The 26388-nt window shown below is 38.6% G+C and overlaps 1 protein-coding gene across 1 annotated transcript in view; it reads left to right on the top strand.

Annotated features, from left to right (window-relative positions):
- Positions 1–26388, top strand: part of XKR4 (XK related 4) — a 214934-nt gene that overhangs the window by 185588 nt on the left and 2958 nt on the right. The gene's annotated exons all lie outside the window — the stretch shown is intronic.

The following is a 26388-nucleotide window of genomic DNA, read 5'->3' as shown; positions in this document are numbered from 1 at the left end:
TAAAATGGCTGATCTCTAGGGCCTTATTCCTGAGCCCGGTGCAACACTCATTTGTACCAACTTAACCTCTGACATGGCCTTCCCAGGGAGCCTTGCTATTAAAGGGGATTTCTGGTGATGGAGGAATGGAAGGATGGATGGAGGCCCCAAGGCTTACACCAGCAAGTGCATTGCCCCAGTATTGCAGTGGTATGCAGAAAATTGGGCCAGTCTGGGAACACAAGACAAGGCAGCGTTGCCTTGTCCTTCGCTTCTGGCAAATGAAAAATAGTTCATTGCCACACATACTAATCAGGTATTCATCATGCTTATGTACCAAAACCTTGCTGTATGTCCATTATATCCCAAGTTACTTCCATAAATCAACAATATTTGTAACTGGGATTTCTAGACAAGTCTGAAATCATTTGTTTGAAATTGCACTGAATTACTGCTAACCAAGTAATGTCAGCAGAACCTTTTAGTATTTGTCGAGAAATACCATGCTTACATTTCAACTGCTTTTTCTACTCAACTTTCAAACATTAGGAAAAGTCCTTTTGAAGTCTCTGTACAGTCTCATAGTTCAGCTTTATTTAAGTATTTGGATAAAAGTGAGACCAAATCTTTAGCATTGAGGCATTCAACTAGAATATCTAAATTTTCATAGCACCTCCAAATTACTTCTAAATCTGACCTAGTCTGGCCTTATTTACCTTATAAAATCTTCAGAGGCAAGTATGAGAAAGATCTGATCTCTAGTAGGCTGTGATAAATCACTATACATAAAATTAATTTACAGTTATGTTGTCAGCTTACACTGGCAAATACAAGTAATATCATTAGCAGTTATATTTCATATTTAATTGGAATATGTAAGTATTCTTGCATAAAGGACGAAGTGTCTGAAAGACTTCGTAGTAAAAACACATCAGTCTAAAAGGTATTAACTTGTTTTGGTTTAAACTTGGATCAATAATATGTTGTGCATCCCATTAGGAAATATGTAGTAGGAGGACATCTTGCAGCTGTGCCTGGTTTTCTATAGTGCTGCCTAACAAATCAGGTTTTTTTAGCTCAGGTTGTAGTATTGCAGTATGTTGTTTGTTTGTTTGTTTTAGCTATAGTGTTCCTCAGTTTAAATTCTCAAGGCTTTGGCCAGCATGGATATCCTTTTGGCAGTATCAAAATACTTCAGCTACATAGCACTTCAGTGATAGATATTATGTGAAACTTCACCATTATGAAATGCACTGCTGACACTTTCTTCAGAAACTATACCCAGCATAAGAATGTAAACAGGACTCATGCACAAATCCAGCAAAAAACGCTTAGGTAAATTCTTTCTAGTTCTGTCACTGAAAAATAAAATGAGTTTTTAGACTCCAGGGTCTCTGATATACCTTACCACAGATATGCCTGTCAATGAATGAAAGGTAGCTGTTAGTTTAAGAACACTTTTCCACACCCTGATGACTGTCTGATAGCCAGAACCTAAATCAAACAGCTTTGTGCCTTGGGCTGTGCCTCTGTAAACCTTACTGTTTAATTAAGCAACAGTATCAGAGATCATCCACATCATAAAAAAACTCTATTACTTCCTTTAAATATTTACCTGGTACCCACAGAACACTTGGGAGTTTTTGAATCAAAGAAACATCAGAATTAGAAATTCAACTGCTGTTTGTGAGAAAAAATACTTATTGTATGCTTAATTCCTCCTTGCATTTAACTTTTCTTATCTAAAAAGCTGTTTGGCAGTTAAAATTTGCTAAGAATACAAGACTGTATTAATCCAGACCAGAGAAAAATAATACAATGTGCCACTACAGTACTGTTTTTCCCATTAATATATATTTGATGCTTGTACATGGGACAACCCTGGAATAAATATCAGCTTCAATTTCCATTTAATATTCCCAATGAATAATGTTTACAATCCAGATACACTATAATGCTTCTTCAAGCCAAATGTTGTATTTTGGGCAACCAGAGACAGAATTTTCTGAGATGCTTTTTTTCTGCAATTTAATTAATTCAGAAAATCCCAAGCTCACTGGCCGTGAAGCAGCACTACAAGTTTATGTGTTTATTGAAGTCATATTCTTGGTGAATTATTACAATGGCAATTGGGAATGGTTTTTCTATTGCTGTTGCTTCAATAGCCAACAGTAGATGTTATGTTGAACCTTTCTGCAACTCCTCACTGTCTTTTATTCTTCCTCATAGACTTGCAGATGAATAGTCAGAGAAACTCTCATATGCATTGGCAGTTTCCCACATCAACAATGGTCTGTTTTGCTGCTCACAAACGGACTTAGAAGGCTGGTCCCTGTGATCATTAGCTGGGCTTTCCTCATTTAGTTATTTTGTAGATAAAATAGATCTATACTATCCTCAAAACAGTACAGAAAAGATACCAATCCAATTGGAATCTGAATGTGGAAAAGAAGTAGTGTGACCTATTTATCCATCCCTGGCAGCAGAAGGGACAAGTTACAGGCACAGATTCTTGTAGGGCTAAGAGAAGCTGTGAACTCTTACTGTGAAAGGCAGTGCAGGTCTAACAGGACAGGTGATACGGTCCTTACATTGCTCCTCTTTGTCCCCCAGCAGGACCTAACGAGTAGCTGTGGGTAATTGCCCTGCTGTCATGAGGTCTTTTCAGTACACATGATGAGTAGATGTGATGTGCTCACAGCTGTGTGTTGTTCTGTAAGAGCCATACGTAAATCCATCCAGACTGAAAGGTGAGAAATGTCAGAAATTTTGTTCACAGAGATAGCACAGGATCTTACTGATATTAGCAAACAGGGATGGCACAATACAGTGTCTGATCTCACATTGTCTTTGCAGAGTTCAGTCTCTCACCACACAGCAGGCACAAAATAGCTCAGGAAGCAAGACTTCACCATTTGTCCCTGTCAAATAACATGCCAAATGAACAGCTGTTAACACTTCCAAGTTGAGTAATTTGGTGTCCGTTTCTTACTGTTGGAGCTTGTATTGCTAAAGCATTGCCACTCCTTGGTACAGGTTTGCGCATTTAGAAAAATGCTCTTCATGAAGAACTTCTGAGCTCTAGGCTGCATCTCCTATGTAATAAAGGCCTGTGTTTTCTTATAAACTATCTAGAAAATTCATCTTTGCATAAGTTTCTTATAGAGGAATCTAGGCATAGTGACAAGGATTTTATTTCATTTATTTGTCACAGCATTTATTGTTGGCTGGGGCAGACACTAGTTTGATTGTGAAATTAATGACATAAAAATATCCAGACCATGGGACAGAAACATATTTGTGCTGAGAGTCTTAACAATGCAATAATTAATAATTCTTCACAACAAAGCAATGAATCATATGAATGTTTTTGATAGAGGCATGTTCTATCAACTAGGTGAAAGATGTATTTATGACCCATGAATCAGAGTTGGCCTGGACATCAATAACTGCCAAACAGAGAAGCAGAAAACCTAAAATTTATACAAGATATCTTCAGTGAAATTATATTGAAATTATATTGTCTGATAAGCAATAACTAAAGCTCTATTAGTGCAAAGACTCCTATTGCCACACTTGGTCACCATAAAGGAGAAAATTTCCACTATTACATCATTTAGGCAGTGCAAGTAGATCAGAAACATATCCCCTCCTGAAGAAATGTCTTTCTTTATAAGATGAAAATTGATGTGCTGAGCAAGGCACTGCCATAACTAAGGTGACCATTGCAATCTATTCAAATAGCAAACCCTCCAGGCTCCATGTAGTGGAGCTGTATTATTTCCAATAACACAGACTTTTCCAGATAGAAGGTTCCTTCTTTTTTTTTTTTTCCTAAGTTGCAGCCAATGCTTACTGAGGTAAGGTGTTTTCTTAGCATTTTTTGGTACATGCTGTAACAGTAAAAGACACTGAATATGTATTTTTTCTGTACATATTTTCATCTGGTGGTGTATACTACAGTGTACATTGCTCTCCTTGCAGAATGTCCCTTGGGATTAAGTTCTGCAAAAGCCACAATCTGGGCGTCCTTGCCAAGAAAACAATGTCAGATTCGGTCCCTATGACATATACATACATAGCCCCTTTGTTAACCAGTGGGGAAATTTCCTATACAAACCACTGAAATATGTGCATGGAACTGCTACAGGAAAAGAAAACTTGTTGCATGAACCTTCATGCTAAAGTACCTGTCACTAATACTTGCCAAAGCTAATTGAAACTGCTGGTTCAGAGTACAATACCATGACAGCTCTAGGGCCAACAATTTAAACAACTCCAGATGAAGAATATGATGTGTGCCTGTGTGTGCACAGAAATTCTGAATAAATTGTGTTGAGCACTGTGAAATATTTTGTGTCAGTGTGTTGTCAGGTTTTAGTGCTATTGAACTGATACCTATCTATTAACTATTTCACTGGTCTTTACAGTGTATGAAAATGAAGATTGGCAAATAAATAGAAAGTATTGTACAGGTAGACATTTTGGGTTGGTCTCATCCTTAGGGAGTTTCTGAAAGGCTGTGTCATCTTTCTTCCTCACCTTTCTGACTGGAACAGCCCACTATGCAGCAGGAAAACCTAACTTTGGCTTCTGTCCATGAGGGATGAGTCAATTATACAATGCCTGATTCAGCTCTGCAGTCTCTTTGTCCTAGTGGCAACTCCTCTTCTCTGTAGAATAAAATGTAGATGCATTATTACACTGAAGACATTCAACATGTATGGGTCATGTTTTCAGCCTTTTCTGAAGTCTGACAGCTCACATAATGTATATGAAATAAGAACTTGAGAGTGCAGTGAGAAGTAACCAGTGATTTGCAGTTTTATTTGGTACATTGTCTGATGACTAAGAAGGGACTTTAGCATCTGGTACATTAAGAATGAATAAACAGAGGTTGTTTTCAAATAGGGTATATTTAAAGTGCAAAGATCTTCTGGGTGGTTGTTAGACAAGTCCAGAGCAAAGATGAGAGCAGTCAGGAAAGAGAGAGCATTGAAGGCAACTGACACAAAATTCACATTTGGGGAAAGAGAAGAGTACAGCTGTCCTGTTTGTGTACCTTTCCTTAAGTGACTGATCTGGGCCATTGCCAGAGGCTTCTTGCATCTTTGCATCTTGCATGTGAGGCTTCTTGCATCTTTGCCTGAGCCTGTGTGGCAACTCTATCTCCTTAATCTTTCTTCATTGCTGGTTTTGTTTTTCTCTTGCTATTTGAATAATAAAAAATAGTGACTCATTAACACTGTTCTTTGCAAGTAATCAGGTACTTTAAAAATATTTGATAAAATCGGGAATTATCACAAGATGATTTCTTGTGTCTGTTGAATCAGCCCTCTAAATATCATACCTTTCCTGATAGTTCTCTCAACTAAGCAAAAAGCCACTCCTGTAGGACTCATCAATGGCTATCACCTCTCAACAGCAAGTTTCCATCACCCTCATTCCCTTGCCTCAAGGATAGCATGGACTCCTGCAGATATTACATCAGCCATCTGAAATTTATCCTAACCTCAATGATAGTCCTGTCAGGACCATTATCTTTGAGGATGCTCTGTCAACACCATCATGAAGTCAATCACAATCATGTGAAGTCAGGTGAGCCAGCACGGCCTGTGCCATGATTTACCCCCCGGCAGGCACCAAGCCCCAGGCAGCCCCTCTCTCACTCCCCCACCAGCAGGATCAGTGAGAGAATTAGCAGGGTAAAAGCTGGAAAACTCATGGGTTGAGATAAAGGCAGATTAATAATGAAAGCCAAAGCTATGCACACCAGCAAAAGAAAACAAGGAATTGATTCAGTGCTTCCCATGGTCAGGCAGGTATTCAGCCATCCCCAGGAGAGCGGGGCTCTCATAACAGCGACTTGGGAAGACAAACAGCATCACTCCAAACATCCCCCCCAACCTCCTTCTTCCTCCCCTTGCTATACTGATGCCATAGGGTCTGGAATATCCCTGTGGTCAGTTGGGGTCACCTGTCCTGGCTGTGTCTCCTCCCACCCTCCCATGCACCCCCGGGCTCCTCACGAGTGTGGCAGCACAAAAAGAGAAAAAGGCCTTGGCTCTGTGCAAGCCTTGCTCAGCAGCAATGAAAACATCTCTGTATTATCATCACTGTGTCCAGCACAAATCCAAACCACAACCACTGGGAAGAAAGTTAACCCTACCGCAGCCAAAACCAGCACAGCCTGACAGAAGGAACAGGTGAAGTGTGTGGAGACACACACTGGGAAATGGTGCTGCAGAGCTGTGCAAATGATGCACAGTCTCAGCATAGCCTGCAACACAGAATCACACACCTTACTTTCCAGCTGTCTGGAAAGAACACACTGGAGATTACTTAGCTTCACTGGTAAGCCTACATTGACCTGCATGGAATTTGCTGGTTCTTCTGCTTTAGCCTGCACAAGGCAGAGCATTTTTCTTCTGAACAAACTTTCTTTTTTTAGTAACCCTTAAGGACAGTATTTTCTTTCAAGGCTTCTTTCTGACAAGACCTTTTTTATTTTTAGACTGTTACAAAAACACTCTACAAGGAAAAGAAATATGTAGATTTGAGCTTGAGTGAATGAATTTTCCTTATTTTTGATGGGTTTTTAAATCAATATCTTCAATGATCAGATGTTATTGCTATTACATTTTTATGTATCAATCAAGTTGAACAATCTAATTTTGCAGAGTTATATTTGTCCAAAATATGGACAAATATGGAAATAGTCCATATTTGTTATATGGACAGGTGGTTTGCCCCTCTAAATTGTACTTTTGTGATCATCACAACACATTTCTGTGAAAAAGAATATTGCATATTGTCAAACATATTAGGTGTCATTAAGAACAGTTCCAGGGGTTCTTACAATGACCTGAACAAGGCTGCTAATGTAGGAACAGGACAATTTTACCTGGTATGAATAAGAATAGATAAACAATGGCCTACTACTTCTCTTTAATTCACTGGACATTAACAAAGTGGTGTATTTTTATCCTGGACTACATGTGACTGGTATAAGTTTTGCCTTATCTTCTGGGTGAGGGGAGTTTGTTCATTTCATTTAATTCTTATATCTTTGTCTCCATGGAATATGCCTTCTGAAATATGCCTTCTGAAATATCACGGCAATGCATATATTTGCAGACTTATTGATGGACTTAAAGCAAAAAAATATTTTACTTTCTGTAAAATATTCTTGACCACAGAATTATCTGTTCTTGTTAGCAAGAGGACATAGAACCCCGCAGAAAAGGAAGGACCTTTTCTACAGGGCTCTATGGGAAGAAACATAGGAAACTCTATTAATCTTGCAACTTTTCGTGGAGGTCATTATGCTGATTAGTACAGCTGGAGTTTCATAGGAATTAAGGTCCACCTGTCTGTATATCCCCAGCCATTAAATTATAACTAGATATCTTTTACCAAGGGGAAAGGCTTAAGTCACATTGCGTTTGATTTCTAAAAATAGCTTATCTGGCTGCATGGAGAGAATGAGATGAATTAATGGTTCATCACTTCTAAACATTTTTAAAAATGCTTAAGCCACATTTCCTAAAGAAATCTTTTTGATTTATAAAATGAGAATATGAACATAATAATAGGATGTTTGAGGCTCAGTCATAAATACTGAGGGAACTGAGAGAGTTATTTGAGAGTGTGGGCTCTATTAGCTGGAAGAGGGGTGCATACCAAACTGAATTTACTGACACTCAGCTCATATTTGCTTAGGAGATTTTCTCAGAACAGATGAGTGTGAGACATGTTTATTTTAAGTCTGAACAAAATTAGACCTTGAAAATCTTTCTGAGAGTTTTTGCGTGCTTGTCTAGAATGACTAGGTGCCTTGCCTTTTTTAACTAATACTGTATTTAAAACATATTTATAATAAATGTAGTTGCATGCTATCTAATATAAATAATTGATTACTTAGGATAAATATTCATGATCTCAGGCACAAAACTCACTGAGGACTAAGTCAGTTGTGAGCCTGTTCCAGGTCTTAACATCCATATCATTTACCTTCCTACAGTACCCTGCAGATTTTCCATCCTACCATTTTAAGCTGTAAATTTTCATCCAAATAAGCAACTGTCTGCTTTTCTGACCCACAGCTCTTCCTCTTGTGTGGTGTTCAGCCAGTTGGCATCCACAGGATGTCAGAGCATATCACAAGTGAGGAGGGTTAACCTTTCAAAACTTTTTACCTCCATATGTGACCGGTTTTTGCAGCACTGCAGTATTTTGGCACAACCTCTAAGTATAGCCTTTAGATGTGTTTCTAGGAACACTGGCTTATAAATAAATACAGTTGACAGTCTGCTGATCACAACCCTATATTCACCCCAGAGAAGCTGACATGATGTCATGAAGGATTTGACAATTAACCTTGAAAATTCCCCAAGTATGTTCAAGATCTATTGAAATTTTTCTGAATAAAACATGGAAGTTTTAAAATAAGAAACTTATGGCACAGGGTTCATTTTGATTACAGAAGATAATCACAAACTGTTGGAGGTAAAAAACAATTTCACTTCCATCAGAATTGTGGATAAGATTTTTAAACATTTTCTGGGCTTGCTATTTGATGTTTCAGCTGGGTAAAGTGGAGCAGTTTGCTATACTGCTGCTTCTTCTGAGCATTTGTATTAAATTAATTCAGAAGAAAAGGTGGCTATGTCTACTTTTCCTCCTGGAAAGTCATTCTAATGGTGCTTTACACTCCTCTTGGACTTTTCATTGAATCCTGTCTTTGGGTAAGAGCTTCAGCACAGAAGAAAAGCAAGATCATGGGTGCATGGCTGACCAATGGAAGAAAAAAAAAATACACAGGTATCTTAGCTGGATAGAGCCCTGGAAACAGCCTAGGAAGTTTTTAACAGTTATCAGAAGAATACACTGAAAACATAGTTCAAGTCTTCAAGAAACTGATTTTCCCAGACAGGCAGTGAACAAGTTCTCAGCAAGGGACTGGGTCAATACACCCTCAGGTTACATTTCCAAAACTGCAATTGAATCAGAACTGGCACTAAGGATTCAGCATAAGGGTTTGTTTTGAGCTGTAGTAGGAGTCTTATAGCAAGCTAAACATCAATGTTATGTTTAGATGTGGAGATCTTGGCCCATAGGATTTCATCTGAAGTGCTTTAATGTCTAATTCCCACTAACATCAGCAGGGTTCAGCACTTAATTACTGCTGAAGCTTAAGTTACCTTTGAAACTAGAAACTGGACATTCCACAAATTTCTTACGATGGATTTATCATGACTCAAATCCTACCGAGTTATGCATTTCCTTTGCACCTCATTGTACCAGGGGTCAACAAACAAGAAGTTTTACCCCTAAGGTGAAATGTTGGCAAGTACAGCCAGCACAAGAGAGAATTGTATTAAAACCCAGCTTTTTATGTTCGTCAGCAGTACTCTTTTCCTTCTGCGTGACTATGTGCCTCTGCTGAAAAGCAGTTCTGGTGAGCCTTATTTCTCCTCACAGAAAGACTCTCAGGTGTTTTCTGGTTGCTTACAATGCATTAAACCTTTGCTCAGCTTCTCTCCCTCCCTTACTGTCTTCTCTCACAAACATTTAACTTAGGTGGTTTTCTAAGGCTTTGATGCTTTGCCGCTGAGGAAAGAGCCCTGCATTGCTTGACAGGGTGACCTATTTCACAAACACAGGCAATTACTCCCACCGCAGAGCAGCCCTTAATGCACAGCCAGGAGCTGCAGACGAGCTTTCTGGTGTGCAACAATCCCCTGATGCCCTGGAAGGCAAGCAGCTGTTCCCTCCTGTGCAAAGACTGTGGCCTTGGGAATTGCGACGTGGCTGCACTCCTCCAAAGCTTGTCAGCTGAATCAATAACCCTTTAAAACTGTCAGCAGCAAAGGCAAATGACAGCCACCTTTGAGATCCTTTAATTTATGCCAGGATAATGTGTTGGCAAACTCCCTCAATCCATCCTCCAACTCTGAAGGCCAAGGACCTACATTTCCTGTAGCAAAAATGTGTGATTTTGTAAGTGTCTGTCTTCAAAAGTGCAAAGGGTTCTTTCATTAATTTCATCCCAGGAAAGCAAAAATGAGCAAGCTAATTATATTAGCAACTTATTTAATTAATTGGCATTTTAGCCAAGGTGTGTGGTGTTTGCCTTTCACGATGTAGAGGCATCCTGTGCTGTGGATGCCTGCTGCATCAAGCCCACCTGGATTGGCAGGCGGGCCAATCCTATTTTTCCTTGGTTCTGTTATCATGCATGCCTTATAAAATCATTTATTATACAAATTGGCTACTTGAATTCTTTTTCCTGGACGGTGTTTGCATTTTTAAAATGCAGTGTGGAGTGTTTGCTCATTAGTCAGTATTTTTTAGCTGTCACTCAAAATGGCTGCATGACTTGACTCCCTTCTGGTAAAAAAAAATTAACAGAGAAGCTGCCAGTCAAGTTTACCAAACAGTCCAACAATAGAAAAATTGCAAGCCCAGAATATTCTCCAGTTTCTGTAATTATACACTGAGCAGAGTAATAGAATAATTGACATTCATTACATGAGTTTAAGTGTTCACATTATAGACTTCTATTTTGAGGATGTTATTACTATGCAGTAATGATTCTGTTCAGGTTGGTGATATCTAGAATACAATAGCTTTTGTAGAGTTAGGGAAATTTGTTAATATTCTACTTGCAAATATGCCAGTAAAACTGCTGCTTGATTCCTAAAGAAAAACGAAATTTTAAAGACAAGTGGCAAATCTTTAATATTTCAGAAAATAACTCATCTAAGCAAATATTCTTATTTAGACAGTGCTGCTATTAAATTGTTATTTAAACATCAGAGTATATACCCTGTGCACCTCACAGAAGTTCCAGGTGTGGATGTACAATGTTCCATTGGCCAAAAATAATAAATTCAAATTGCAGTGTTTGACTGAATAATTGTATTGAGTATATCAGATAAGACATCTTTAAAAGGCCCATAAGGGTTTAGTGAACCAAATTCCTCTAATGACCCATAGAATTTATGCTCGTAAATACCCAGTCCTCAAGTCTCTCAGATGAGGAAAGCCATTGGAATTTTATGCCTCTGCAAAACTCATCTAAGAAGAATTAATTCACCTAGCAGTTCTTGCCAGTGAATTAGCACAAAACCCGTTAGAAATTTGTGTGCACAAATATGAAGCCTTGAACAAATATATCACCACTGTGATTATCTTGTGAATGGCATCTGAGATTGGAAAAAGTCCAGGATAATGTCTGTCATACTCACCCAAAGGCATGCCGGTGTTCGCAGCAGGCGTTCTCAGCATGCTTGTGACACAGTGGTTAAACACTATCTTGGGTGAGCACAGGCACAAAGCATCACCTCCAGTTTTAAGAATTCAAACTAGATCAAGCACTTCTTGATATGTAAAAAGCTGCTAAGTTGGTAAGACAGCTTGATTTATATAGCTCTTGAGAAATGGCAGTTGTGATAATTCTGAATTGTGGTTGCTAGCCAAGTGCTTGAAAGAATGAAATAAATACCTGTCACTGCCCACAACTGTAAAAAGCATAATTCAAAAACATTCTCTCCTTCATGCTTTCACCTACTTTCAGAGCCCAGTTGCTTTTGACAGATTAAGTGGGACTCAACTGGCTTCCAAAATACACAAGCTGTATATCTTTTCGGTAAACTGATTGTTCAGGAAAGAAGGAAAGATCCGAAGGTCCAGCTCAATACTGATGAGCCAATGTCTGCAGTGCAGGCACAGATTGTAGTGCTGGCTCATGGGCAGTGGTGCTCAAGTCCACTGATAAGCACAGCACCAATGCAGGCAGATAATTCAGTGTTTGAAAGTTTAGCCAAGGAGTCTGCTGCAAATGGTGCTGAGGTGCCATTAAAGCCATGCTCTTTGTGCCTGGGATAACAGACTCTGCTTTAAAACTCCTGGGTTCCTACTCTTGAAAAGGTTTTGTAGGTTGATATTTCAGGCAAATCATTCAGTTCCTTTTTCCCTGGTTCATGCATCAGGAAAATGGATGTCATACTGACATTCTTCATCAGTTATTTTAAGAATAATGCAATGACTACAGAGAATACTAAAATATTTTGAGAAAAGGTGTTAGATCTGCAAAGAATTGTTAAATGTCCCATTCACAGGAATACGCACATTCTGGGAGCTAACTTTGCTCCCCTTGAAGAGCTTAGAGGATTACAATGGTGCTATAAGGGGAAATTTTGTCACCTTTTCAGCATGGATAAAGGAGAGGGAATCTTATACTGAGCACAGAAATAATGTATTTTACTAAATGAATATTGGCAGACACCATTTTTTGTACAAACATCACTTGCATTTCCCAGAAGCCTCTGAGGTACTCAGTTTATGAACTCTTTGCACTGAGAATAGGATGTGTTGAGATCATGCCTATGACTTTATCTATTTTAATGTTAAATTATGAATTTATGAATCTAGGTACTCTGTGAATAACAAATTATTTTAATGCAGACAGGAACGCAGTGTGAAGGCAAATAACAAATATATTCCTGCAGTCTATGGAACTTTACCTGATTACTTGACTATTGTATTCAGAGTCTCCTCACCTCATTATGAGAAACAGAGGTAATAAAAATGTGTAGAGGCACAGGGCAGGGGTTATTCTGATGACATAATTTCGGAAATAGGAGTGCTAGTCAGAACAGAAGAAAGCAATAATGAAGGCCACTTTGGAAAAACTAGGAAGCAATGAATATTCTTGCTTACTTAATAGTTACTCACACAAGCAGACCTTTGCCCTCAATATGACATATTGTATTAAAATATAAGGCAGGTAACACCAGTAAAACTTTCTTTATAATTGAGAAGAATATTAGTTTCCTATGAAATTCATTGCTGTAGCAGGAAAAAAAAATTAAAAACAACCACAGTTAACAAGACTTAAAAGAAACTCTGTCTGTTTAAGGAAAGCAGATAAGCTGGCTTGATGGAAAAGCCTGAAGAACACCAAATAGGTACAATCTGTGGGTGACTACACACAGGCTGGAAACCAGAGCAGTGAGTTGCTGAGACAAGGTGCTGCTGCCAAGGGGAGTGAGCATGAGAGGGCAGCTGTCTGGTTTTATGGTGGACCACAACACATTCCTGAACCAGACAGCTCTGATCTCAATGCTCCAGCATCAAGAGATTTTATCTAAACACAGATACCTAGGCACCCTGTCCCAGTGCTGGGATGGGTACAGGGATGTGGAGATACCAGATGAGATGGACATAGGAAGAGGGCTAAGAATCTGGAGCACCTCTACAGAAAACAAATATATGAGCTGGGAAACCTGCAGGAAAGTAAGAAATATAAGGAATATTGGGAAAAAAGCAGTTTGAAAACCTTGCAGATGAGGTGACAAAGAGAAAAGGAAGGTGTCTCAGGGAGCATTTGGGAGGGAGGTGACGCTGAATCCTTTTGGGCTCAGAAACAGAAGAAGGAAAATAAGTAGAACTGAAATGGACAAGATGTTTAATCTATGGCTTACGGTAGTTATTTTGTGGGAGGAGAAGGAAGAGTTGAGTATCTCAGAAAGATAAATTAAATGACATTCTTTCCCCTCAATAGACATTGCTTTTCAAGAAGAGAATAAGGAAAATATCAACAACTTTGTATTAACATATTGTTCAAAACAAAATTTCTGTCTCCTGTTTCCCAGATCAGGTTAAGAGTTGAAAAAAAAGAAAAATTTAAGTATGCTAGGTTATTGCAAAAATGTTGCATTTATTCCTTGACTAGTATCAATGGCCATAATATGTTGCTTCAAAACAGTCATAAATAGCAATATCAAAATCTGAACCTCATTACAGTATAACCAGGCCAGTATAACCAGGCCAGAAGTGCTAAGAGTTCAAATTAAATGCTAGGAGCTCAAAATATAATGAAACTTAATAGCCAAATGTTAAAACTTGTAGAGAAATAGAGACAATCTACAGGTACACTGAATGAATATCTCATCAATGTGAAATATTTTTTCTTACCAATGTCAGAGTGTTTGGAGAAAGATATTTTGCATGTGCTCTAGTAAGAACCACAATTATTTTAAAAAAAATGCCTAACCTATTTACTTCATCTCTGGAAGAGATCATTGGAAGATCATTTACTCAAATAGATCAGGGCACTTTTTTTTTCTCTAACTGGGAATCTGAACTCTTTGAAGTGTATTTTCATATTACCTTTCAAATCTCAAACTGGGCTATTATTTTGTCATGGTGTTGGTTTTGATTCTTTGTTTGGCAGTGTGTTTACGGCATGGCTCGGAGGGCTTTCTATGAGCTCTGTTTTCTAAAGAATAGTTATGTTTATAATTGACTGAGAGGGATGAGTTATCTACGTGCAGTAATAGCAGAGATAAGCTTTTTTTCTGCAGGCTGAATGAGGAGTCATTCACAGCTGCATATCCAAGCAACTATCAAAGCTGAAGGGAAATAGCATATCACCACCTTCCCCCAACTGAGGGCATGCACGTGGTCCTGTTTCCTCTCCAAATCAAAATTAATAAGGTGGGCCACAGTAAAGGTATTCTATTAGTCTAGTATATTCACCAGCAGGTTTAGAACTACTGCTTCTGGGCTTTTATCAGTTGTTGCTGCTACTGCTGATGTTGAGAAAATACTGGATTTTTATATCAAATTGTTTACTTAGGTAACTGTTATAGATTGAATGCTTTATTATTGTTATTCTCTTTGTTAAAATGTCCCAGTGATATGAATCGATAACTTCTTGATCATCAGTGTCATAAAAGTGCCTTGCTAATCTGCTGTCACACTGTATCAAAAAAACAATAAATCAAATAGATATTAGGTATGCAGCTGACTATCACTTCTCCCTTGGTGTCTGCAGAGAACCTGATTTACAGTCACACTGGTATAAAACATGCTCATTCATCTGCACTTTGAGGTAGATGTTCAGTAATCTTTAAAACATGATCAAAGTCTTTGAGTTCTGTTTGCAGGGCCCTCTGTGCCCAGCCTGAACTATATCATGTTCCAGCCTGGAGGACCCTGTCATGTATGCCTGTAGACACTGAAACAGTACATTTTAACAAAATGTTGGAGAAGTAGATGAGTTCGAGAAAAGGAGAGCGCCTATTAATACACATTCTTCAAGCAGCAAAAATAATGAAGCCTCATTTCCTGCCTTAACCACTGCCCTGAAAATATATCCATTTTTTTTCTCAGATCCCTTGGGTTGTCACACTGTGCTGGTTCACTCCCTGCTTTATTCTGAGTTCTCTCTCATGACTTTGGATTTGGATGGCTAAGAGGCAATATCTGTTGGGATTAGCTGAAAGTTACATCTTTGTGAATTTGCCAGCTGCCAGGGACATATTTATTCACTTACTAATTGGTTCCTAGCTGTTGCAATAAAAATGCCTGAAGGCATAAAAATGCCTGAAATTCAGGCATAAAAATGAAATGTCTGAAGTCCACTATACTTTAAGTGGTAACATTTCTTTGGTCCTCTCTCTAGCTGCCATCTTCCCTAAACCTCACAGAATTTAGTATCTTTGAGACATCTGTTTCTGTGTCAAATTCTGTTGAAATCACTTGGTCATTCTTAACAATTGCCATGGAGCAGACTGATGTGCAGATGTATAAAGAAACAAATCTAAAGATTTTAAAAGGAAGTGTGCACAGAAATAAACATTAGTATAGATTATCCTGACTTTAATTCAGCAGAAAATAATAGAAATTTCAACTGTGTACTCAGGTAACAAAGAACTAGAAGTGAGATGGTAGAATTCTGCAACCCCCTTTTATTTTTTATTGGATATCAGATCGTGTTATCCAGACCTGTTATCATTCACCGACAAGCTCAGAAGTTTGAATGATGACACCAACTATAATGAATAATGTATAAATATTTTTTTAAAGTTCATATGACTTAAAATCATATGAGATCTTGAAGCAGGAAGGAGTAGAGCTCATATAACACGTACTGAAATCTGTCACCTAGATGGATATGAAAATTAGGAAAGAATAAGTGAGGGAGTGCTCAGAAGCACTACTAAATGCCTGTCCTTGCTCTCATCTTGTTTGATAGCCTTATGGATGATGACATGTATCATTTGCCAGCTGGGTTTCCAGTGACTGGCATTTCCAGGCTTTGCACAGAGGTGTGAGGGTAGCTGAGTGCTTAGGAGAGCTGCCATCACAGGCTGGTCTGACTGATCAGTCAAAATTATCACAACCAACTAATTACAGTTTAATACAGGAAAGTGTATTTTACAGTGAGAAACATAGATTACATCCATAGCATGGGAAATTCTCTGTCTCAGAAAACAGTAGTTCAGAAGATGGCACAGCAGGAGAGAAGAGTTTTTTTGTGAGATCTTGGTGTCAAGTTGAGGCTTTGAACCTTATATTGATCCATGGATGAAGAGGAAAAAAAAATACAGTAGACACATTAAGAAGATCAAACCATTTTGAGCACCACCAATAAGGCCACTGTGTCCCGTTCTGTGACTCACACTTCCAGGAGGAACGAGCTACTCAAGGAAATTCAAAGGACAGGTAAAAAATGGTCTCAGAGGCCATCAACCAACCATTGGCATGTAAGTCTTTTGGGAACTCATAAGCCTAGAATATTGGGGAAAGGCTGAAGAAGTAATTCAATCTCTCTCTCTGGGTACTTACACATTTGAAAAAAAAAGTTTAATGACAGGAGCCAGGGGAACTTTTTCAATCTTCTAGACAAGCAGCAGAAATGGAAATTAGAATCATTTAAAGTTGCAACAAGGTGAAAATGTTTGGCACAAGCCATGGGTAAATATTGGAAAAGCTTTTCAGAGGAAATTTTGAGTCATTATTTTGCTTGGTATATTCAAATTGCACCAGTTTTTCTGTCTGCGTGTAGTATATAACTCTAAATATGCCATACATACAGAATGTGTGTAATACTTACCTGCATATATCATGTGTATATATTCCAACTATATCAGACATAGGTAGATATATAGCTGTGAAGCTTCCTTACTGATAGTAAATAACTTTGCAACTAATATTGAAGACAAAGATGTAAATATGAGACCTAAAATAATCCAAGCATGACATGAGCTGGAAGCAGAATTAATCTCCAGAATACAGTGAATTTTCTTCAAAACAGTTTGTTAGACTTTGCTTCAATTTACATTATCTTCACAGTAGGTGAAAATATTTTCTTTTGAGATGGAGAAGAGGTTAGTGATTGCTTTTCCACTAACAGAAAAATAAGTCTGTTTAATGAATTATTGTGAAAATACGCTTGAACTTCTTCAAAATGAAAGAAACATAGCAAAGAGTTTGATCCAAAGGAAACTTCTTCATGTACTAACATGAGCTAACAGCTCCAGTTTCTTCTTTGCTAAGTGGGATTGAACAAATACTAAATTGATTTCTTTTTCAGAGTGACACTAATTGTGTTTTGTCCCAGAGCACCATATCAGGCATTATCCTCAACATCTCTTGTGAGCTTAGAGAACTTTAAAATACAAACACAAAAAATTGCTGCCTATACAAAATATTTCTTAGACAAATTTTGTCAAATAAGGTACTAACTTCAGACTGATTTTAACATGCAAGTGGGAGAAATATCTGTTCCTTAATGAGGGCTGAAATTTATCCTCTTTCAGAAAGCCAATATGAGCCTATGAACCACTGAAAGCCAATCCTAAAATCATGACTTAAGGAAATTTAAGGGACCCATGCTATCTTTGCTTGGAGTCAATACTTTTTCACCAGTGACCTGATCCCTGGTTATTGATTTTGTAATAAAACTTAGTATAAGATATTTGGGATATTTTTCATGCCAAAATGCATCTTGGCTTCTAGTCTTGTTTGTTTTGGATGCTGGCCACAGCTAGTGCAATATCTAAAAAAAATAGATAAAAATCTCTGGTGTATTTGAAATATTGATTTAGTCCTTCCTTTTCCAAATCCTCAGCAGACATTTCTAGAGCCAGTGATAGTGCTATTTGTAGTTTAGGATACTCACTATGTCTTGAGAGAAATACCCAGAAGAGAGAGTTTGAATTTGCCAGATACTATTTCTGATATATTCCACCATATTGCAGCCAGTATGATCATTTCAAGTTGTTTTGCTTGTGGGATGCTTGTGGAAAACACATCAGAAACCTTGGCTAATAGTAAAAATATCTATCTTTCACCAGCTTATTTCAGGCTTAGGAAAATTGTCTTCAGCTATTTAGTACTGAGGGCTTCTGAGTAAAAAAACTCTTCCCTGGAAACATTTAATTTTTAAAACTCTGAAGGCCCATGAAATATTACACTTAAGTCATTTGAACCCTACAGAACTTCAGCCAAATCAGTGGCTGAAAACCAAAGGTATATAAATTCAGACTGAAAAAAGGTGCATATTTAAAGTAAAGGCAAATATCCCTTTACAAGACTTTTTTCCCTTTTTTGAAGTTTTTGAATTCTCATTCACTTCTTTGAACACAATTATAAGATTCACTCAGTGTTCATGATGCAGTGCTCTGTGCTTGTATTTTACACTGATTTTACTGTGCTATCTCACTTTCAATATATCTCTGCATCTATGAAGCACATTACTACAGTATCAAATTTCTTACATTTCACTAAAAAAATTAAGATGCCGAATTTGTTGTGACTATGTTAAACTAAAACAAAAAATTTTAATAGGTACTTCCTTTTGCAGAATTTGTACTTTTCTCTACAGGCATTGAAAAACTCTCTTTGTGTAACCTTCCAATTCTCAGGGGTATTCACTGCATTCTGCTCCCACATCCGCTCATTAAGTCTCAGGAAATAATGTGACAACTTTGATATTCTCAGACATCCATTTTTGAGGCAGCCAGTATGTTGTAGGTCACTGGCAGGTGGCAAGACACCCCTCAGAGGAAAGAGGATTTACAGAATTTTGAGGAATGTTTCATGTATCCCTGTGCAAGGACAAAATCATTTCCTTGAGTGAAGGAACAGGTACAACCTGGCCCCTTAAACCATGACCATATGTACAGTTTGTGCAGGCAAAAATATATTGGTGTGAGGTGATTCATTGGTGGGTTGACCTTGGGCTGCAGTCAGACTCCCACCCAGCTGTTCATTTACTCTGCTTCCTCAACAGGACAGCATGAGAAAATAGGTTAAAAAACTTTGTGGGCTGGGCTTAAAGGCTGGGAGATTCTTTACCAGTTACCACCATAGGCAAAACAGATTCAACTTTTAATATAATTTATTGCCATTGAAAATACATGTGGATCGTGAGAAACATAGAAAAACTTAGCAAGATTTCCCCCTGTATTCCCTTTTTACCAGAATAAACTTCATTCTTTCATCCCAGACCCTTCTGCCTTCCCCTTCCATGTGGCACAGGATGATGGGCAATGGGGAGTTGCAGTCAGTCCGTATCATTTTCTCTCTCCTGCTTCCTTCTCACATTTTTCCTCTGCTTCAGTGTGGTATCCCTGCAACAAGGTACAGTTCCTTCCAGATAAAACTGCTCCAGTGTGGGCTCTCCAAAGGCCACACTTTCCTTCAGGAAATATCCATGAGCTGCAGGCTGTAAATATTCTCCATCATGGTCCTTCACAGGCAGTGGGAAATTACCTGCTCTACCATGATTCTCTCCTAGAGATGCCTGAAGAACCTCAGTCCCTTCCTTCTTCTCTCACCTTAGTGTTTACATGGCTGCTCTCTCACCCTTATTTCCGCCCCCTCCTCTAACTATTAGTCATTTTTAAATGCCAATTCCTAAATATGTTTTCCAGAGGCACCAATATATTGGCTGATGGGCTCAGCTGTGTGGCTCACTTTGGAGGTGGCTGGAAACTGGCTGGAAACACCTGTGTCCCACATGGGACAGGCTCGGACCTCTCCTCATGGAGACCACCCCATGTGTCCCCCTGCCAACACTTGGGCACCTGACACCCAATTAGAAAACAGTTACAAAACAACTAGAAAATAGTTTCATGGAGAATTGATTAGGAAACCAATGCTGTTTGTATCATCACCATGCTCTCACTTCAACAGATTTATTTCCAAATTTTGTACCATCTCAGTTCTAGCTTTGTAGTGTTGCTCTGAGAGCTGTTAGCCCAAAGTTTTACTCTCTTGCCCTTTTTTGGTGTGTGGGTTCAGTCCACACCTGCAGCAGTGCCAAGCCAGCCACCAACATCTGGCAGGCCCCTGCCCTGTGAGCTGAGAAGGCTGGCATACAAACCTTGGGGCAGGTGGCACAGTGACTTTGCAAAAGAAATGCTAATACTAATTTTCTCCCTATTCATGCTTATCCACTCTCATAGACTAAGTACTATATATATATATGTATATTTAATTGTGTATTCTTTAATAGAAGACTTAAATAATCTAAATGGCATTTCCTGTGTACATTTTCTGAGGGGGGCAGGGGGGGTTCACTTTAATATTTTTCCAAAGCATTTCCAATAAAAAGAGTTCCAGCTGATCTTGTTAGGTGCCATGGAATGAAAATCTGTGTGGCTGATTCCTCCACATCAGCGATATATGCGAGGATAGAATTTGTGCAGGAGCTGCGTAAGCAAAGCAAATAAAAGCTCAACAGAAGAGCACCGGTGAAATCACAGAAATATGGACCACCAGAAAGGCGTTTCCTCAAGAGTTAAACTCTAACAGGATTTTTCACATGTCTGGTAAACTGCATCTTTTTCTCCTGCTGGCTGGCAGGGAGAAGGGCTGCTGCTGCTGCCATTGGCACTGTGGAAGGTGTCCGTGCTTGCAGTGCATTGGACAGAGCGGTGCAGCTGGAGCTGTCTCCCATAGATGGTGCCCTGTATTTAACTTAGCGTGAGGTTGTCATGATGTTTCTTAAGAGTTAATGGCAGGGTTTGTTCTGCTTGGGGTTGCTGTATCCTCCAAATAATCCCTTGATTTCTGTAAGCTACTTGCAGCAGGCTCATGCCATTGAAATCCCTGAAGTGTAGAAATCATGGAAATGAGCCTGGAGTCAGAGGGTGTGTTTGCGTTGCACATACTTCACTGGAATAAAAGACACCAAATTACCTAACAGACGAGGAGCCTAGCTGTGAAAGTACAGAATCTAAGTTTAGATTCCTAACAGGCAAAATGATCTCATGCTGTCTTGCCAAGGCTGGCAGCACACAGACTGCACAGCACACATGAGTACCGGGCGGTGTCACTGCCAGCAAAGGACTGGACTTGACTGATGGCTAATAAGGACTCCTAAACTGAAAGTTTTAATTGTACCACATCTTTAGAAGAACAAGAAACGAACAAATCGTAGAAAACTGTAATTGAAATGGAAGAGATCACCCAGCATGTGAGCTTGTAACTGGCCTTAGCTGGGGTATTCTGGCAGTGAGACTTCCATTCAAGTATCTGAAAGAGCCGATTGCTTCTGCAGATAGAGAAGAAGGTAGTGGAGCTTTTGGTGTCTGTGAAGTAAGAGAGACCTCAGTTACTTACTGTGGTCTTTTGAGAGACAGGAGAGAGCCAGCTTTCATGGTTCTTGTTGTCCCTGCATACCAAGTTGCCTCTCTTTATCTGTGTTAATTTTATTCATAATTCCTAATACAAGTCCTGAAATATTAACAATAAAGCTGGGTAGAAGAGTTAGTTTGGATTTAGCGGCAAGGACAATGGGAAACTGTGCTTTGTTTTATCTTGAAATAAAATTATGACCATCATCCATGTATTTAAAGCTATAACCGGGATTGCTGATCAACAGAAGCTTCTCAACATTGTCTAATAGTTAGATTTGCTAAGGTGGATAAGATTCTGAGTGCAGCAAGAGATAAATCATTAGGCAGGCGTTCTTTACAGACCCTAGGAAACTGCTAAAGATGCATACAATAAGCCAGACTTTGGCCACTTAACCTTGATCCTCTACACAGAGTCCAAACCACTGCTGGTGAAAAATTAGGAGTAGGTAAAATGAGTAAGATTGAAAGTAATACAATACGGAGAGTATTTCATGATTTTCAGGGCAATGACAAGTTCTTGTGGAGAGGCAAATTAAAGAAGCAGCTGGAAGTTGTAACACCAGAAGTGTCTAATTAAAGCAACTGAGAGGAATCATGGGAGAAATTATTCCTATATATATGCTAACATGTTCTATGAGTACTGTGTAACACATAGGAAAAGTAATATCAGGTGTAATTCTGACTTATATTTCAACAAGGAAGAGTTATGCTGCATTAATCACCTCAGTATGCAGTGGGACAAAGTTGAGCTGAGTGTTAGCAAGCTAGTGAAACCATCTTTGTTGCCTTGAAAATCCCCAGCTATGAATGGAACCTGTGGCAAAAACTGAAAATGTGAACTATTGGAAACTCATCCTCAGACACTGACACTTGCATGTTTGTGAGTAGCAAACAGTCTGAGCATAAAAACACAGAAGTGGAACATTTTAGTCAGATGCCATTTCAATCTAGACACAATCAGATATAGTGACAGTCAAGTAAAAAGAGTCCTTTTCTGACCTCAAGAAGCTTATTTCAGTTGATCAGATTTGATAGCTAATATATGACAAACTTGCTGACATGGGAAAATAATAGGATTATTTTGGCAGTATGTTTATGGGGAAATAGCCCAGGTGAGGGCAAGAGTTTGTGTTGTTGTTTAGAAAATAGGAATGCATGAAACAAAAGTAAGATTCTGTGGCAGTGTGCAAATTAGGTTTATTAGGTTTAAAGTATTATTCCTTTGTTCCCCTCTCTCGCACGTGCGTGCACCTGTCGTTATGTAACAGTCATTCATTCTGCCTGTGGTTTTTTGTATTCCTCCCCATTTCCCCAGCTGGTATAGTTAAATTTCCCGCGTGTTTAACAGTCCCGGGGATCCCCTTCATTGGTTGTTGTACCCTCACCCCTCCCTCTCACCTATCTGGATAAAACCCTGCGCAGACTGCTTTCGCGCGCAGTCGCGGCGCAGCCGGAGTGCGTGTACATACAATAAACCCCGCTGCTGTTCGCTGCCTCCCTCCTCCTGCCTCTGTCCAAGTCATTTTACCACCACTGCTGAGAGGATCTCTCAGGAACAAGAACCCCATAGGAATCAGCATCGCTCGCACGGCGTACAGACTGATCCTTCAGATGATATTCACGGTGCCAGGGCTAGCTGGAATAGAGACGCTGAGGTCTCAAAGCACAGTACAGTGACAAGATTCATATTTAGGTTTCATCTCGCAGTATTGGTCAGGGAATGAGATCCATGAGCATGAAACACATACTGATGACTTGGACATAGGGCCCTTGATATGACCAAAAGCTTCCCTTAAAGCCTTCAAAGCCTCCTGTGCACTAAACCACATATGGAAGCCCAGTATGTACAACATGGTATTCATTGTTGTCATACACTATGTTTGGGAACAAAAGAATTAGTGCAATACCCGTAGACTATTGTCAAGTTGCCTGCAAGGCTGCCTCCACATGAATCTTTAGCTTGTGCCTATACTTGCAGAGATGTTTAAATATAGCAAAACATTTTCTGAAGCTGGGTGGATATAGCCATGATATGCTGTTTGCTAAAGGACTAAGATATGGATGTTAGAGATCCTTGGCTTTGGTTCAGAGAAGCACCTGGAAGCTTGGATGCATGTAATGTCACTTCTCCAGCTGAGAAGTAAAATCAAAAAATAGGCTTTCTTAAAATAATGTTTCAAAGTCTCACATCCCAGGCAATGTTGTCACTCCTAAATGTCCTGCTGCATTTGGTATTTCTGCTTTTAGGTGAATTTACTCCTGGAAATGGTGAGATGAGTACAAGTTTTAAAGGAAGGGTGAAGCAGACAGACTCCTTGGCAGGAATTTGATTTCTGAAATCAGGTTAAATGTCAAGGAGCACTGTCTCAGATCATTCATTTGTAGGGTTTCCAGCTGACTCGAGCTGTTCTGTCCTTATGCTATATAGGATTTATGTACTAATATTATTAGAAAAAAAGTAATTTATGGACCTGAACATCCCTTTAATCTTTCAAGTCCAGATCAGGTTTCTCACAAATGCCATTGAGGATAATTCCATCGATTCTCATCTAGTTATTCGAGCTTGCTTGCTTCCTTGAAATAATATTGCATTTGTGATTGTATACATTATCTTTGCCCTCATATGCGTTTGCTTTCACTTGTGAAAGTCATGTGTGTGAGTTTTTTATCTTGTATTTAATGAGCTGTTGTTGATTGTGGTGTATTATGTATTATATTTAAAGTATCCATACAGGAATGCCAGAATCTATAAAATGTCATATATGAAGAAATTAATAATTTCAGGGAAAGAAATTAAAATTATGATTCAATCAAAGTAATTCTGTTCTATATCAGACAGGAAGTCTGGTAGACTCTCACTATGTTAAGAACATCTGAAAGTCATCTGTAATTAAAAAGATGTCATTCCTTTATACAAATAATATAATTAAGTAATGCAAACCATTCATAGAATAAAAGAGGTTAAGTTGTATTTTTCCCTCAAAACAGATTATAAGTGGTTCCTGGCAGAATGTTGTCCTGATACAATGCACTATTTTCTTGCTGTTGTGACTACTGTGGATGGGCTATACTGCAAAGGCTGAAAGTGCTATGTACACTCCCACTCTTTGCTGTTTAGGCATTTCAGGTGTCCACTTTAGAAACATACAAAAGCATCCTTTTCCTGATGCAAATTGTGATGTTTTTCCTGTGCAAAGCCTGCATTTCTTTCCTCTTCAGGACAGAAATTTCGAGATCAAACCATATACTGTGGAAAACATTTGAAGGTTCATCTTTAGAAAAGAAAGAAACAGGAATGTGCACTCCTGCTTCCCAAGGCCATTTTAGAGAATTCCTGCTTTCTGGTTCTTGTAACAGTCTGTATTGGATGAGCATATAATTGCTGATTTACATATTCACTGGGAATGGCTATTTAGTCTTAATTTCCGAGATCAAGACCCTAAGTACAAGACTCTCATAATACAATAGAGTCAAATACACCAGAAATCTGCTGTAAGCACCCAAAAATGTGCAGACACTGCAGAGGAGCGAGCGGGAAGGCTGGTTCTTGTTTTTCATGAACAGTGGCTCCACAGATCTTGTCCAATCTCTTTTCATTCCTGAGTGGCAAATAAGTCTTCCTGGCTGCACCTGCATTGCTAAAATTTTTGTTTGACAGTAATAGAAATTTATTTTAATTCCTCTTTGAAATAGGGATAAAGAGGTTTATATGAACATATACTCAGCAAATGCATCTATATGTTCTAATTAATGAATTATCCATTCAGTGCTACAATAATTCACTTTATTTCTAGCCATTCCCGGTGAATTATTGATATAGTGACATTTGTTAGCAAACTGCCATTTCATCACTTTTACATCATTCTTCTCATTATTAATTTACTTTCAATAATTCTTTAGTATTTGGTCTCATCAATAAAGAAAAATGGATGAAGTCATGAAGCATTTAACTTTATCTTAATTCTATATCCCTAATACCATTGCCAATAGCCAAGAGCAAATACATAATACATTAAATGGCAGTCTTTCCCTTTTGTGCATTCCCTTGTCTCCTTTTCTCTCCTATATGCCAGTATCCCCAAGTTTGTGCTGTAAAAGCAGAGGATGATTCCTATTAATGACTATTTAAATAACAGAATTACATAGCTATTGTACTTGCTTCCTTGTGTCCCAGACAATGACTATGAATTAATTAGCATTAGAACAGTGGAAATTCCTATGAATTTAACATTATATTCTGTGTGCATTATTGAATGATTTTTCACTTCCTAGTGCAAAACTGATGATATCTCCACAAACATCTGGGGGAATGTGTGGGGTCATTAAAGTTAGATTTACAAAGAAAATATATGGATTTCTCACTCACATTATTTTTTCCTGTGCTGATAATGCTGTTCTTGAGTTCTTGTTCAGAGTGGCTTGTTTGTATTGAAAGATTCTTTATCCTATTCATCTACCTTTCCCAACTTTTCATTTCATGAGGGAAATGAACTGTGTTTTTTCAATACTTAAAACATTCTTAGAGGAAAACAAGAACTTACATTTTCAGCTCCCAGGGTTGTCATCAGAGATAATGGATACAGAAAGGCAGCCCAGTGTGAAAAAGCAAATGTACATGTCAGAAATGAAAGCACCAATTTATACCATATCTCTTTCCTGTCTTCGTTGCTGATAGCTTATTTTCTCCATGAAGGAAGATTCCAGAAGTAATTTTGGGGGTTTTTCATGCAGGCATCTGCATGAGAAGAAAAATTATGAAGTTTTATTAAAATTCTCCCTGGAATCTTAAGTTTGCTCTATATTTCTGCTGATTTCTTGTTATTATTTTTATTTTTAAAACCAAGGGGTTTTCAGTTCATGGATTCATGGAAGTTCCCAACATTATTAGCACCCTGCCAGAGAGGGAGAAACACCGGCAAACCATCCCTCCTGAAAGCAATGAATCTCTCAATACTACTTACTGAGC

Source organism: Prinia subflava, chromosome 1 (assembly GCF_021018805.1).
Source record: "Prinia subflava isolate CZ2003 ecotype Zambia chromosome 1, Cam_Psub_1.2, whole genome shotgun sequence".
Taxonomy (NCBI): domain Eukaryota; kingdom Metazoa; phylum Chordata; class Aves; order Passeriformes; family Cisticolidae; genus Prinia; species Prinia subflava.
The sequence above is the reverse complement of the archived record's forward strand: the minus strand, read 5'-3'. Positions and strand labels throughout refer to the sequence as shown.